Source organism: Elephas maximus, chromosome Y (genome assembly GCF_024166365.1).
Source record: "Elephas maximus indicus isolate mEleMax1 chromosome Y, mEleMax1 primary haplotype, whole genome shotgun sequence".
NCBI classification, from domain to species: Eukaryota; Metazoa; Chordata; class Mammalia; order Proboscidea; family Elephantidae; genus Elephas; species Elephas maximus.
The window spans coordinates 12317027-12333580 of record NC_064847.1 but is presented as its reverse complement, the minus strand read 5'-3'; positions in this window follow the sequence as shown (position 1 = coordinate 12333580).

Sequence of the window (16554 nt, the reverse complement as noted above, 5' to 3'; positions counted from 1 at the left end):
TACATCACTTTGTACGTGATAGGCATCTGTTGATCTGGCTAATGCCTTTTTCTCCATACCTATTTAGAAGGATCCTCAGAAGCAGTTTGCCTCAAGGATCTTGATCACCTTTTATTTCTAAGAAATGTCACACTGGTCCATTACATTTATGACATTATGCTGATTGGACCTAGTAAAGAAGACCTGTCAATGACTCTGGGCTTGTTGGTAAAACATTTGAGTGGTAGGGGGTGGAAAATTAATGTGACAAAAATTCCTCCTCAGTGAAATTTCTACAGGTTCAGTGGTGTGGGTTATGTTGAGATATTCATTTTAAAGTGAAGGATAAGTTATTGCACCTGACATCCCCTACAGCTAACAAGAAGACACAATGCCTAGTAGCCCTCTTTGGATTTTGGAAGCAACATACCCCTTATTTGAGTGTGTTACTCAGGACTATTTATTAAGTGACTTGAAAAGCTGCTACCTTTAAGTGTGGCCAAGACCAAGAGAAGGCTCTACAACAGGTTCAAACTCCTGTGCAAGCTGCTTTGCCACTCGGGCTATATGATCCAGCTGATTCAATGGTGCTTGACCTGTCTGTGGCAGAGATTCTGTTTGGAGTCTTTGGCAGGCCCCTATTGGTGAATCACAGAAAGGACTCAGGATTTTGGAGCAATGCCCTGCCATCCTCTTAAGATAACTGCTCTTTTTTGGGGGAAACAGCTTTTGACCCATTACTGGGCCTTAGTACAGACTGAATGCTTAACCATGTTAACCAAGTCACCATGTGGCCGGAGCTGCCAGTAGTGAATGAACCGGGTATTGTTCTACCATGTTGTTGTTGATAGGTGCAGTCAAGTGTGTTCCGACTCATAGCAACCCTATGCACAACAGAACAAAATACTGCCTGGTCCTGCGCCACCTTTACAATTGTTGTTATGCTTGAGGTCATTGTTGCCATCATTGTGTCAATCTACTTAGTTGAGGTCTTCCTCTTTTCCTCTGATCCTGTACTTTACCGAGCATGATATCCTTCCCCAGGGACTGCTTCCTCCTAACATGTCCAAAGTATGTAAGATGCAGCCTCACCATCCTTGCATCTACGGAGCATGCTGGTTGTACTTTCAAGACAGATTTGTTTGTTCTTTTTGCAGTCCATGGTGTATTCAATATTCTTTGCCAACACCACAACTCAAAGGTGTCAAGTCTTCTTCGGTCTTCCTTATTCATTGTCCAGCTTTCACATGCATATGATGCGAATGAAAATACCATGTCTTGGGTCAGGCACACCTAGTCTTCAAGGTGACTTTTTTGCTTTCCAACACTTTAAAGAAGTCCTTTGTGGCAGATTTACCCTATGCAACATGTCATATAAAATCTTGACTGCTGTTTCCATGGCTATTGATTGTGGATCCAAGTAAAATGAAATCCTTGACAACTTCAATCTTTTCTCCATTTATCATGATGTGGCTCATTGGTCCAGTTGTAAGGATTTTTGTTTTCTTTGTGTTGAGTGCAATCCATGCTGAAGGCTGAGGTCTTTGATCTTCATTAGTAAGTGCTTCAAGTTCTTTTCACTTTTAGCAAGCGAGATTGTATCATCTGCATAAAGCAGGTTGCTAATGAGTCTTCCTCCAATTCTGATACCCAGTTCTTCTTCATATAGTCCAGCTTCTTGGATTATTTGCTTAGCATACAGATTGAATATGTATGGTGAAAGGATACAAGCCTGACACACACCTTTCCTTATTTTAAACAAATCTCTCCTAGCAACTGCCTCTTGATCTATGTAAAGGTCCCTCATGAGCACCTTTCCCACTCTTCACAATGGTATCCATAATTTAATATGATCCACACAGTCGAATGCCTTTGCATAGTCAATAAAACACAGGTACACATTTTTCTGGTATTCTCTGCTTTCAGCCAGGATCCATCTCACATCAGCAATGATATCCCTGGTTCCACATCCTCTTCCGAAAACAGCCTGAATTTCTGGCAGTTCCCTGTCGATATACTGCTGCAGCTGTTTTTGAATGATCTCCAGCAAAGTTTTGCTCTCATGTGATATTAATGATATTGTTCTATAATTTCCACATTTGGTTGTATCATCTTTCTTGGGAATAGGCATAAATATAGATCTCTTCCATCAGTTGCCCAGGAAGGTGTCTTCCATATTTCTTGGCAAAGATGAGTGAGCACCTCCAGTGCTGCATCCATTTGTTGAAACATCTCAATTGATATTCCATCAATTCCTGGAGCCTTGTTTTTCACCAATGCCTTCAGAGCAGCTTGGACTTCTTTCTTCAGTACCATTGGTTTCTGATCATATGCTACCTCTTGAAATGGCTGAACATGAACTAATTCTTTTTGGTATAATCCAAATTCAATCTGAAACTGAAGAAAATCAGAGCAAGTCCACAACAGCCAAAATATGACCTTGAGTATATCCCACCTGAATTTAGAGACCATCTCAGGAATAGATTTGACACACTGAACACTAATGACCAAAGACCAGGTGAGTTGTGGAACGACATCAAGAACATCATACATGAAGAAAGTGAAACGTTATTGAAAAGACATGAAAGAAACCAAAGACCAAGATGGATGTCAGCAGAGGCTCTGGAACTTGTTCATGAATATCGAGCAGCTAAAATAAAAGGAAGAAATGATGCAATGAAAGCACTGAACAGAAGATTTCAAAGGGCAGCTCGAGAAGACAAAGTATTATAATAACATGTGCAAAGAGCTGGAGATAGAAAACCAAAAGGGAAGAACATGCTTGGCGTTTCTCAAGCTGAAAGAACTGAAGAAAAAATTCAAACCTTGAGTTGCAATAGTGAAGGATTCTATGGAGAAAATATTAAAAGACGCAGGAAGCATCCAAAGAAGATAGAAGGAATACACAGTGATTGTCCTACCATTAGAGTCATGAAGTTAGACTTGCACAGCAGCACTCCATCATTAAATGGAAGTGTTATATACAAGATTGGAACTGAGAAGGACCCGAAGGTACAATTAAGTTGCATGAGGAAGTGGCCCAAATGCCCATGATCTCCACTCCTATCTTATTACCTTCCATCTCACAGTCTGCACCTATAACCTCATGTGGAGTTCCTTATGATCAGTTGACTGAAGAAGAAAAAATGATGCCTGGTTTACAGATGGTTGTGTGTGATATGCAGGCACCACTTGAAAGTAAACAGCAGAAGCACTACTGCCCCTTTATAGGACCTCCCTGAAGGACAGTGGTGAAGGGAAATCCTCTAAATGGGCAGAATTTTTAGCAGTGCACCTGGTTGTTTACTTTGCTTGGAAGGAGAATTGGCCAGATGTGTGACTGTATAGTGATTAAAGGCATGTGGCCAATGTTATAGCTGGGTAATCAAGGACTTGGAAGGAACATAATTGAAAATTGGAGATGAAGTGTAGGCAAGAAGTGTGTGGACAGACCTGTCTGACTGGGCCAAAGAACTGAAAGTATTTGTGTCTCATGTGAATTCACACCAAAGCATGACCTTGGCAGAGGAGGATTTTAACAATCAAGTGGATAATATGACATGTTCTGTGGAAACCAGTCATCTCTTCCCCCAGCCACTCCCATCATTGCCCAATGGCCTCATGAACAAAGTGATCATGGTGGTAGGGATGGAGGTTAAGCATGGGATTAGCAACATGGACTTCTATTCACCAAGGCCAATGTGGCTATAGCCACTGCTGAGTACCCACTCTGTCAGCAGTAGAGAACAACACTGAGTCGTCAACATGGCACCTTACTTGAGGTGATCAGCCTGCAATCTGGTGGCAGGTCCATTTCATTGGACCACTTCCATCATGGAAACCGTACCATTTTGTTTTGATTAGAATAGACATTTACTCTGGATATTTATTTGACTTCTTTGCGTGCAATGCTTTTGCTGAACTACCATCTGAGGACTTATGGAATGCCTTATCCACCGTCTTGGTATCCCATAAATCATTGCCTCTGACCAAAGGGCTCATTTCACTGCAAGCGAAGTGCAGCAATGGGCCCATGCTCATGGAATTCACTTGTCTTACCACGTTCCCTATCATCCTGAAGCAGCCTGTTTGAAAGAACAATGGAATGGCCTTCTTATGATACAATTACAATGTCAGCTAGTTTGCAGGATTTTGACAATGTTCTTCAGGAGGCTGTGTATGCTCTAAACCAGCATCAAATGTATGGGTTTTTTCTCCCATAGTCAGGATTCATGGGTCCAGGAATCATAGGGTGGAAATGGAAGTGGCACCATTCACTCTTATCCCTAGTGACCTACTCATAAAATGTTTGCTTCTTATATCCACACCCTATGCTTCGCAGGTCTAGAGATTTTAGTTACAAAGGGAGAATGCTCCTACCTGGAGACGCATCACTAATTCCTTTTAATTGGAAGTTAAGAGTGCCACTGTCCATTTTGGGCTTCTTATGCCTCTGGACCAAGAAACGGTGAAGGGATTTACCAAACTGTCTGGTGTGATAGATTCTGATTACTAAGGAAATTGGCTCGATATTGCATAATGGAGGTAGAGAATAGTGTGCCTGGAATGCAGGATATTCCTAAGGGTGACCATGCCCTGTAATTAAAGTGAAAGAAAACTATAGCAACTCAATTCTAACATGACTACTAATAATCCAGACCCTTCAGGAATGATGTTTTGCGTCACCCCATCAGGTAAAGCACCAATCAGCTGAGGTGCTTGCTGAGAATAAAGGGAATATGTAATGAGTTGTGGAAGAAGATAGTTCTAAATACCACTTACAACCGTATGATGAGTTGCAGAAATGAGGACAGTAATTGTTACAAGTATCTGCCTTGCATGTGTGATTCAAATATTTTTGTTTTCTTCACTTGTAAGATACAAGATGTAAACAGAGCCAGTGCATTTTTAGTTTTATGTTAGTTGTATCGTGTTAGGTGCAAGTTTCAATTTATATTTGTTTATTCAGAGATTATGTATGGTTTTAGGAGATGTGTACAGGTAACAAGTTGATAAGGGGTGGGTTGTGAGAGTCAACATTGTGTGCCAACTGGCCTGGCCCATGATTTTCAGTGGTTTGGGAGGTACGATGTAGTTTGGCAGTTGTATGATGATGTGATCACTTCCATAGTACAGCTTAATATAATGTGTTCACTTTCATGATGAGATTTGCTGTGAGTGACCAATCAGTTGAAAGGGAGTCACTGGGGTGTGACCTGCATCGAATGTAAGTGGCTTATGGGCTTTTGCTGACTCTGGACCCTGCAGCTGGCTCCTATTGGTCTGCCCTCCAATGTTGGGGAGTTGAGGTAGAAGCATCCCTGCAAATTCATCAGTGTTCCCAGCCTGTGAGCAAGAGCCCTGCTGCCTGACCAGCTGATTTGGAGTTCACCAGATCAGCTGAACCAGGGGCTGCCTCCAGCCTGACCCAGGGACTTGGGACATTCCAGTGTCTACAACCATGTGAGCCATTTCCTTGATATAAATCTCTCTATATAGATATGCGCTTTAGTGGTTTTGCTTCTCTGGACAACCCAGTCTAAGACATTGAGGCTGTATCTTCATGTAGGTGTAGGATACCCCTGTGTTGAATTTGGACTCGCAGACCCCCCTTAGGCTATGGTAGCTCTATCATAATATCATTCATAAAGTTAATGTTACTTAATTTAGAGCTTTCAGAGAAAAATTGTATGCAAAGTAGATTGAGAGCACAGAATGTGAGCATCTGGTGGACTTTCTGTGAGGCTTCTCAAAAACTGAGAATAGGAGAAAACATGAGGCAAGAGCTAGAAATCACTACGTGTTTTTTTTTCTCTACAGGAAGTCTCTTGCAGAAAGCCATGACACCAAGCATATAGGAAGTGTGTAGTGAAGGACACAGCCCACACTTTGCTGACAGGTCTGTCAGAAGGCAGGGTATGCTGGTTTCTCATCCTGTTTTATTCTCCTTCCTACACCCTCCCACCTGGAGCACTTGGCTCCATAGATAATTATTTTTGCAGCTGCCTTCAGCTATTCAGATGGTTTTACAGTGTGGCTCCTCAAGACTGTGCCTTGTTTTTTCATCTCTTCTTGAAGTTGAATCTAGATATGACATAAAGAGCAAAGGGCAGTGAATCCCAAATACCTTTCATTTATTTATTTTCCTCAACAACAGCTTAGTGAGAAAGTCAATATGATAACAATATCTGGATTTAGAAAGCTATTAAAAAAAAAATAAATCCTTAACATCAAGACAATTCTGATAAAGCTATTAGTGAGTTTTAATAAGTCAGGGCACCATGGAGGTTGTAGCAAGACAATCAAGAATTGACTGTGCAAGGTGATTTTTAAAAACTGGCTATTATGTATTTAGAAGTGCCTCTGAAGTTGTTTATCAAACCGTGTGGCCTTGAGAGTAAAGAATGAAGAAAGCTGAAGGAGAGAAAGAGAAACCATTCTCCATTTGAGATCTTGCAGCCTATCTGTTTCTTTTGTCAACCCTTTGTCTAATGCAAAAAAAGAAATTCAGTGGGGAAATACACAAATGCATACAAAATTTTCTTTCTATTTACTTACTTTTGTGAAGTACTCTTGCACTATGGTTACAGTTAAAAGGTGCAAGAAATGTTTTTGTTTTTGTTTCCCTCCTCGCCTCCACACACAATGAAAGTGTAACGTGCTTGAAAAACTTCCAAGCACACATCGTGAATTGTGTGCTTCATCTGCCTTGGAAGAATAACGTTTGACTCAAGATCACTGGAACCTAAGAATGTGCTTCCTAGAAATCTGAGCATCTTAGTGATGATTTCAGGGACTTTTCAGGCTCTCCATTAATGATTATTCAGTAATAACACAGTATATCAATTACTACTGATACTGGATTAACAGCACATGTTGGCTAAAATGCTTTTTCTTTTTTTCAGTGTCATTTCTCAGAAGGGAACTTTCAATTGGACTGGTAGAGCAGGATCTTTTTTCTGGAAGTGTTCTCTTTAGAAAGTTGAGGGATTATCATCAACTGAAAAGTTCTCAATCTGAAGAAAATACTTATGATGAGGAAATACCTATTCTCAGGTCTTTCCCCAATTTGTTTTCAGTTCAGCCTCCTTTGCATGGTACCTTTAGACATTTCACTCAAAAAGTAATTATTAAAGGTCAAATGTGAAATAAGTTTTATCAAAGAGTAAAAGGGACTAAGGTAGCTAACAAGAGAGGTGAATACAAGCTGTAAAGGGTTGTGTGTGCACAATTCCACCTGCAAAATCTACTGGGCACTCTGAAACCGTTGCTATTTATCACATGCTTGTAAGAAATACCTCAGATGCTTCCTGTTTTATGTAGCTTGTCAGAGGAGTTAAGCAGAACAAATGTCATTTCCTTCGTGCTCTTTTCAAGCTAGGAGAGTATATACTTTTATTTCATGATATTTATGAATAATTTACATCTATGAATCTCTCCATGATGGTAGATGGGAGCCTGTATAGATCTGCTTTAGCCAGTTTGACAAAGTGTATTAGAGGAGTTTGGAAAACTCCAGGGGTGAAACCACTGTGGTTTGGCAGAGGGGCACCCAAGGAAGCAGTAATCTGAGATGGGGAAGCATAGTTGACCAACCACAAGGTAGGTTTCCAAGATGGAACAGAGAGGATCGGCATTGGTAGGTTTGTTTGTGAGGGAGAAAGTTTGCAGCTTCTCCTGCTGGATCCAGTACCAACCACAGAGTAATTGGAAACCTCTAGAGAGCATGGAGAACATGTAAGACTTTCTCTCCCCTACTGTTAATTCAAGAAGAAATGAGAATGCCTGAGCCAGACACCAGCTGCCCTCAATTCCTTTCTTTTCTCACTCTTTGCTCAGTCAGGTGGGAATTCCTAGGTTCTTTTGATTAGTTTTACAATAGTTGCAGTTTCGAATAGTTTCAAACTGCTTTCCAGTAGTTCTTAACTAGGCAAGTTTTATATTCACCATTTCTGGCTTCTTGTATGGTCCATCTTATTTGTAGTTATTATGACCCTTATACAACAGAACATTTAACTTAGGACAGGCATTCTAACTTCCATCACGTCAAATGAATGAGTATCATATTGCCTTTTCCTCATTTTTATTTGATTTATTTAAAATTGGTAAGTTTGGAGGGGATATTTTGTAAGTGATTTATAAAATATTTTTTATTATAAAAACATTCTTAGGGAATTTGAACAATATAGAAAACCCAGTGATGAAAAGACATATGATCCTCATCTTCAGTTAGCCAAAGTTGCTGTTAATTTTTTATTCATCTCCTTCTAGTAGTTTACTTTTGCCTGTAAATATATTCATAAACAAATTTATCTCTTTTCACAAATATGAGTCATTCTGTATATTCAATTTTGTATCCCATCATTTTTCATTTTATGTGTTTTTTTTTTAAATAACCACTCTACCCCTTCCTCTTACAACAAGATTATTAAGCCTATGTCAATTGTACGAACACACCTTATATATTTTTTAAAATTGCTGTTGTTGGATTTTGGAGAGGTCAGCAATTTTTCTCCATGATAAAAATACTTCATTGAACATTTATGTCCATAAATTTTAGACTGTGTCTGTAAATACCCACCTAAGATACAATTCTTTAACTAATTTCAAGGTCAATATGTCTAAATATTTGATGCTCATGCTCAGCTGCTCTCTGATAGATGTACCAGTTTTTAATCATGTAATATTTTCTTTACCTTTACTATTACTCTCCCTAGTACCCAGGAGAGATAGTGTCTATGCAGTTTCAAGTGGCAGTGAAGAGAACACCTCAGTTCCATACCTGGGATATAAAGATCCAAGAGGAAAATTATGGTCAAATGCGGAGTTTTTTCCAGGAGGAAATGACCCATGAAGGGTCATTATGGCAGTCATATCTTTACCAAAGAAACTACAACATAATACACTAAACTTGAACTTGTAAAGATGCCCACAGTTCATCCAAAATTTCCTTATGTCCTCCAGGCCCACATTTCTCTATTCAAAGTAAGGTTCATAGAGGGTAGGGCTTGAGGCTTCAGTAAGTGGAGTCTGCATGCATATTAGCTTGGCTGTTGCAAAAAAGTAAAGAAGGTGTCCAACGTGAGCTTTGAGGTCTTGTTGCGTATACTGTGTAGTGGGCCAGGGGGATGAACCAATCCTGGTTCTCATCTACTTCTGGCTAGAACTTTGTCATTATCTGTTTTTCCACTGAGGGTAATAGCAGGCTTCAGCTTCCCCAAAGAGAGTTGTGGCTGAGTTCCTGTTTATCAAATGTCCAGGAGAAAGGGCTTCTGAAAGCTTGTGCAAGCAATTGATAAGGGACATCCTGTCCTGGGATTGGAATCCCAGCTGTTGCTTCTAAATGGCTATCTAGTGAGGCTTAAGCTTGCTCCCTAAATGAGGCTGGGGTTAATAGTCTTCTTCCTTACTGAGCTCCTGGAGTGGTTGTACAAGAGACTCATGATCTCCATCACTAAAAGAAAAAGAGCACCTGTGTTGCCAATCACAGAAAAATCACACAAGGCTAGGAACAAACACCAGTATTTTAAAACAGTTGGTGGAAATTTAAGCTGCAAAGCATTTTATCATCTCAACCCATCACTTGGAGGGGCAAAATGAAGCTACCTTGGCCACAGCCTTTTGCAAGTGCCAGTCTTTCAATGGTTCTTTTCAAACCAGCTGAGTCATAGCTTGCTTTTCAGAGTATGTAAGCTGGTTTGCTTACAACAGTACAAATTGGCAGTATGGCAGGAAAGATAACTGAAATGCAACCAAAAGCTGTGATAGAAAGCTCTTGAAATTCTATTGTTACTGACAACGAGGTGTGGCTTCCCCTCTATATTCTGTCAAACAAAGGTTGAAATGTAAACTCAGACTTAATGTTGGCTCCCTTAGGCACCAATAGCAGTAGACCCAGGCCTCAGTTTAAATATGAAGGAAGAGTTTGAAAGACATTTCTGATGATTTCAAGACTTACCGGAAGGATGACTTTTAAACCACAATGTTCCTCTTTTGGCCAGAGTTAAGAGTGATCACAGTTGAGGTTTCTGAGCATGCTCTGCCCATATTTGGGTGTAATCTTGCTTCATTCAGCTAAGTTTATACACACTTGAAAAGCAAGTTTTGGGGGATTGACTCTCTCCCCATTGTAAAAGAAATCTTATCCTTATGCATTTGGAGCTGCCTACAGATTTATGGGGTAGCTTCAAAGCAAAGAAAGGAACCAGTGGGAAATATTTACTATTTTATTTTTTAAAACATATTCTTCAGCTAAAACTACTGGCTTTATAAAATTTTTTAAGTATATAGAAAACAAAAACTATTTCATCCTATAAAAAAAATCAGAAGTAGCTTATGAGATTATGAGGATATGGAAAAACATAGAATGCCCCATACATTTTATTTTATCTGTAACGTGTAAGAGATCTGTTTTTCAGAGATCCCTGGAAATAAATGTATCATTTAATGTGTATGTTTAAGGATTACTTGAATAGTATTAACAAAGGATACTCAAATAAAATAACCTCATACATTAGACAAATATTTATTCACTGCTTTATTTTTATTGTACTTTTCATTCTCACCAAAATCCCACCCAGGAGCAGCTACACACATTTGGAAGATAAGGAAATTGAGACACAGAGACATTCCATAATTTGCCCAAGGTTCCTCAGCTAAAAGGAGTGGAGATAGGATTCTACCCTGAACTATGGGGTATCAAAGTCCCTCACTTTTAACCACAAGACTATAATCCATTGAGATGTCTTTTGTTTGAGACCAAGAACAGAGCCAGTGGGCAGTACAGAATGCCCCACGGACACCCCCACCTCTAAGATACCAACTTTCACTGCTTTCAGGACCCAAAAGAAAAAAAGTTGAGAGGCTGCTATACTTTTCTCAGTTCTGAGGTTGAGTGAGTTCCTAGCAACCTGTAAGAGACAATTTTCAGAACTCTCTGATGGAAATGAGTATTACAATGTCTAACAGTTGAGACCCTTACTCAGGGCCCCATTTATTCCCAGTCTTAGAAACTTAAATCATGAAGCTTTTATCCAGATGAACTGATGATTCAGGGCAGGAGCCAGGGGATGAGCAGAAACTCAGCAACTGTCTCTTTTTATGTTTGCAAAACAGGGGAGGTCCTGGGGAAGGCTGTTCAGCCTCTCCTAAGACTACAGGTTAGGCACCTATCTCCATGCTGGAATCAGTAGTGCTCAATCGTCTCCCTCCACCAGGGACACTGGTAATCTGTGGAGACATTTTATATCAAGCATGTGGGGTGGGAAGTAGGGGCTTTAGGGGATGCTGCTAGAATCTAGTGGGTGAAGCCTAGGGATGCTCCTAAATACACTACAATATGTAGGACACACCCCTCCCCACACACACAGCAAATAATTATCTGACTCAAAATGTAAGAAGTGCTGAGACTGAGAAACACTGCTCTAGAGTCTTGATTTTGGAGTCTCAGTCTGGGACTGAAGAGTCATTCTGCAACAAGGAAATCAGCAGCTCCTGCACCTAGGCAGATGGCAGGCAAGAAAGAAGGCAGGTTTAACTCAATGCATCTTTCTTCACTACAGAGAGAGTTGTATTTACCCTGTTTTACAGACATTGGGACCAAGGTACAAGCAGACCCTGAGATTCTTGGGTCTTCTGAACTGTGAAATTGAGGGTAAGGGGCAAACTCTTTCAGAGCAGATGAAGCCAGAACCCCTCTGGAGCAAGATTTAGGGAGGGCATGATGGGGATTATTTCTCATGTCCCTTGATATATTTTCCTCTTTCACCCTTTCTTTGAAGTACTCCCAAACCCTGTGAAAACATGACACTTGCCTGCCTTCTACCTCTATCACTGAAGAATGCCCAGTGAAATCTGGGCAAATCATCTACCATTCACAGGGCTTGGTCTCAACCTGTATGAAGCCACCTATATGAAGCCACTTATCACTTTCTCCTTACATGTGAAATGTCCTATACTAAATCCTGATCTCCTGCCAATGCCCCCAGCACAGTCTTAAATGTACACTAAATGCTCATTCAGTAGTTAATGGGTTCTTCCTCTTTCCTGATGATACCTCAGAGTTAAAATAAAAACAAACAAATAAGCAACAGAACACTGCTGTCAAGCCTATGGCAACTCACAGTGACCCAATAGTTCAGAATAGGACTCCATCATAGGGTTTCAAAGGCTGTATTTTTTTTTTTAATTTATTTATTGTTCTTTAAGTAAAAGTTTAGAAATCAAGTCTGTCCCTCATCAAAAACTTACACACACTTTGCTATGTACTCCTAGCTGCTCTCCCCTAGTGGGACAGTATAGTCCTCCTCTCTACCCTGAATTCCCAGTGTCCATTCAGTCAGCTCCTGTCCTCCCTGTCTTCTCATCTCCCCTCCAGACAGGAGCCGCCCACATAGTCTCATGTGTCTACTTGAGCCAAAAATTTCATGCGTCACCAGTATCATTTTCGATCTTATGGCCCAGCCCAAACTCTGTCTAAAGATTCGGCTTTGGGAATAGTTCCAGTCTTGGGCTAACAGAGGGTCCAGGGATCATGACCTCCAGTGTTCTTCTAGTCTCAGTCAGACTATTAAATCTGTTTTTTTAAATGAGAATTTGAGGTCTGTATCCCACTGTTTTTGTTCTTCTTCAGGGATTCTCTGTTGTGTTCCCTGTCAGGGCAGTCATCAGTAGTAGCCAGGCACTGTCTAGTTCTTCCTGTCTTAGGCTGACAGTCTCTGGTTTATGTGGTCCTTTCTGTCTTTTGGAGCTTATGTTTACCTTGTGTCTTTGGTGTTCTTCATTCCCATTTGCTTCCTATGGGTTGAGATCAATTGATGCATCTTAGATGCATCCTTGCTACCAAGGCTGTAAATCTTTACAGAAGCACACTACTGCCACATCTTTCTCCCACCAAACATCTAGTGAGTGAAAAGCATTGACCTATTAGTTAGCACTTTAACCACTGCTTCCTAACAGTAACTTCTATGCATTCTGTTAGGCTTGCAACATTGGACCTGGATACTAATTGTGCTATTACTTTATTTCTTTTTTAGTTTAGGTATAATTTACATACAGTTAAATGCACAGATCTTAAGTGTACAGCTATATATACACTCAAGTAAACCCTGGTGGCGTCATGGTTAAGTGCTACAGCTGTTAACCAAACAGTGAGCAGTTCAAATCCACCAGGCACTCCTTGGAAATGCCATGGGGCAGTTCTATTCTGTCCTATAGGGTCGCTATGAGTCAGAATCAATTCTGCAACACTGGGTGTACTGGGTTAACCAGTGCCTGCATCAAGCGATAGATGTTTCCATCACCCTCAGAAAGTTCTCTTGTTCCCATTTCCTAGTCAATTAACACCCACATTCCTCACACCCTGGTGAATCAGTACTCTGACTTCTATCTCATAAACTAGGTTTCTTGTTCATGAACTTCATATAGATAGAATTGTAGAGAATGTTCTGTTATGTCTGGATTCCTTCTCCCAACAATGTTTTTAAGATTTATTCACATGGTTGTGTATATCAGAGGCTTATCATTTTAATTTTTTCCTGCTGTGTATTATTTAAATCTGATAACATGTCCCCCCCCCCCCCAAGCATCTATCAGTTTGTTTTACTGTGAGGGCTTGTGTGTTGCTGTGATGCTGGAAGCTATGACACCAGTGTTCACATACCAGCAGGGTTATCCATGACTGCCAGTTTTAGCTGAGATTCCATACTAAGGTAGACTAGGAACAAGGGCCTGCCAGTCTACTTCTGAAAGAATCAACCAGTGAAAACCTTACGAATGGCAGCAGAAAGCTGTCTGATATAGTACTGAAAGATGAACCCCTCAGGTTGGAAGCCACTCAAAATATGATTGGGGAAGAGCTGCCTCTTCACAGTGCAGACGACCTTAATGGCATGGATGGAGTCAAGTTTTTGGGACGTTCATTTGCTGATGTGCACAGCTCAAAATGAGAAGAAACACCTGCAAACATCCATTAATCAAAACATTGAATGTATGAAGTATGAATCTAGGAAAACTGGAAATCATCAAAAATGAAATGAAATGCATAAAGATCAATATCCTAGGCTTTAGTGAGCTGAAATGGACTGGTACTGGTCACTTTAATTGGACAATCATATGGTCCACTATGCTGGGAATGACAACTTGAAGAAGAATGGTGTCTCATTCATCATCAAAAACAACATTTTGAGATCTATCCTTTAGTACAACGCTGTCAGTGATAGGATAATATCCATATGCCTACAATGAAGACCAGTTAATACAACTATTATTCAAATTTACACGTGAACCACTAAGGCCAAAGATGAAGAAATTGAAGGCTTTTACCAATTTTTGCAGTCTGAAACTGATCAAACACGTGATCAAGATGTATTGATAATTACTGGTGACTGGAATGTGAAAGTTGGAAACAGAAGAATTGGTAGTTGGAAAATATGGCCTTGGTGATAGAACTGATGCCAAAGATCACATCATATAGTTTTGCAAGACCAGCTACTTCTACCTTTTTTTCACCAACATAAATGGCAACTATACACATGGATTTCACCAGATAGAATATGCAGGAATCAAATCGACTACATCTGTGGAAAGAGATGATGGAAAAGCTCAATATCATTAGTTAAAACAAGACTAGGGGCCAACTGCATATCAGACTATCAATTACTCACATGCAAGTTCAAGTTGAAACTGAAGAAAATTAGAACAAGTCCAGGAGAGCCAAAGTACGACTTTAAGTATATCTCACCTCATCTCAAGAATAGAGTTGATGTATTGTGCGTGAATGACCAAGGACCAGGCGAGTCGAGGAATGACATCAAGAGCATCATAATGAAGAAAACAAGAGGTCATTAAAAAGACCGGAAAGAAAGAAAAGATAAAAATGGATATCAGAAGAGTCTGAAACTTCCTCTTAATGTTGCCTATCTAAAGCAAAGGGAAGAAATAATGAAGTAAAAGAGCTGAACACAAGATTTTAAAGGGCGACTCGAGCAGACAAAGTTAAATATTACAATGACATGTGCAAAGACCTGAAGATAGAAAACTAAAAGGGCAGCATTTCTCAAGCTGAAACTACTGAAGTAAAAATTCAAGCCTCGGAGTGCAATACTGAAGGATTCTAAGAGGAAAATATTAAAGGACTCAGGAAGCATCAAATGAAGATGGAAGGAATACACAGAGTCACATACTAAAAAGATGATCAGCCATTTCAGGATGTAACATATGATCAGGAACTGATTTACTGAAGGAAGAAACCCAAGCTTCACTGAAGACATTGGTGAAAAACGAGGATCTCGGAATTGACGGGATGCCAACTGAGATATTTCAAAAAACAGACACAGTGCTGGAAATGCTCATTCATTTATGCCAAGAAATTTGAAAGACAGCCACCTGGCCAACAGACCAAGGAAGGTGACCCAACTGAATGTGGAAATTTTCAAACATTATTAATATCAAATGCAAACAAAATTTTGTTGAAAATCATTCAAAAGCAGCTGTGGAAATACATTGATAGAGAACTGAGAGAAATTCAGGCTGGATTAAGAAGAGGATGTGGAACCAGAGATATAACTGCTTTTATCAGATGGATCCTGGCTGAAAGCAGAAAATACCGGAAAGATGTTTACCTGTGTTTTATTGATTATGCTAAAGCATTCAACTGTGTGGATAGTAACAAATTATCAATAGCTTTGCAGAGAATGGGAATTCCAGAACACTTAACTGTGCTCACAAAGAATCTGTACATGGGCCAAGAGGCAGCTGTAAGAACGAACAAGAGGATACTACATGATTTAAAGTCAGATGTGTGTCAGGGTTGTATCCTTTCACCATACATATTCAATCTGTATGCTGAGCAAATAATACAAGAAGCTGGACTATATACAGAATGGGGCATCAGATTTGGAGGAAGACTCATTAAAAACCTGTGGCATTATGCAGATGACACAGCCTTCCTTGCTGAAAGTGAAGAGGACTTGAAGCACTTACTGATGAAGACCAAAGACCATGGTCTTCAGTATGGATTACACCTTAACATAAAAAAAAAAAAATCCTCACAGCTGAACCAATAAGCAACGTCATGATAAATGGACAAAAGATTGAAGTTGTCATGGATATTATTTTATTTGGAGCCACAATCAACACCCATGAAAACAGCAGTCAAGAAATTAAAGACTCGTTGCATTGGGCAAATTGGCTGCAGAAGACCTCTTTCAAGCATTGAAATGCAAAGATGTCAGCTTGAGGACTAAAGTGCGCCCAGCCCAAGCCATGGTGTTTTAAGTTGCCTCACATGCATGCAAAAGCTGGACAATGAATAAGAAAGACTGAAGAAGAATTGACACCTTTGAATTGTGGCGTTGGTAAAGAATATTGAATATACCATGGACTGCAAAAAGAATGAACAAGCCTGACTTGGCAGAAGTGCAGCTAGAATCCTCCTTAGAAGCAAGGATGGTGAGACTACATCCACATACTTTTTACATGTTATCGGGAGAGATCACTCCCTGAAGAAGGACGACATGCTTAGTAAAATAGAGGGTCAACAAAAAAGAGGAATACCCTCAATGAGGCAGATTGACA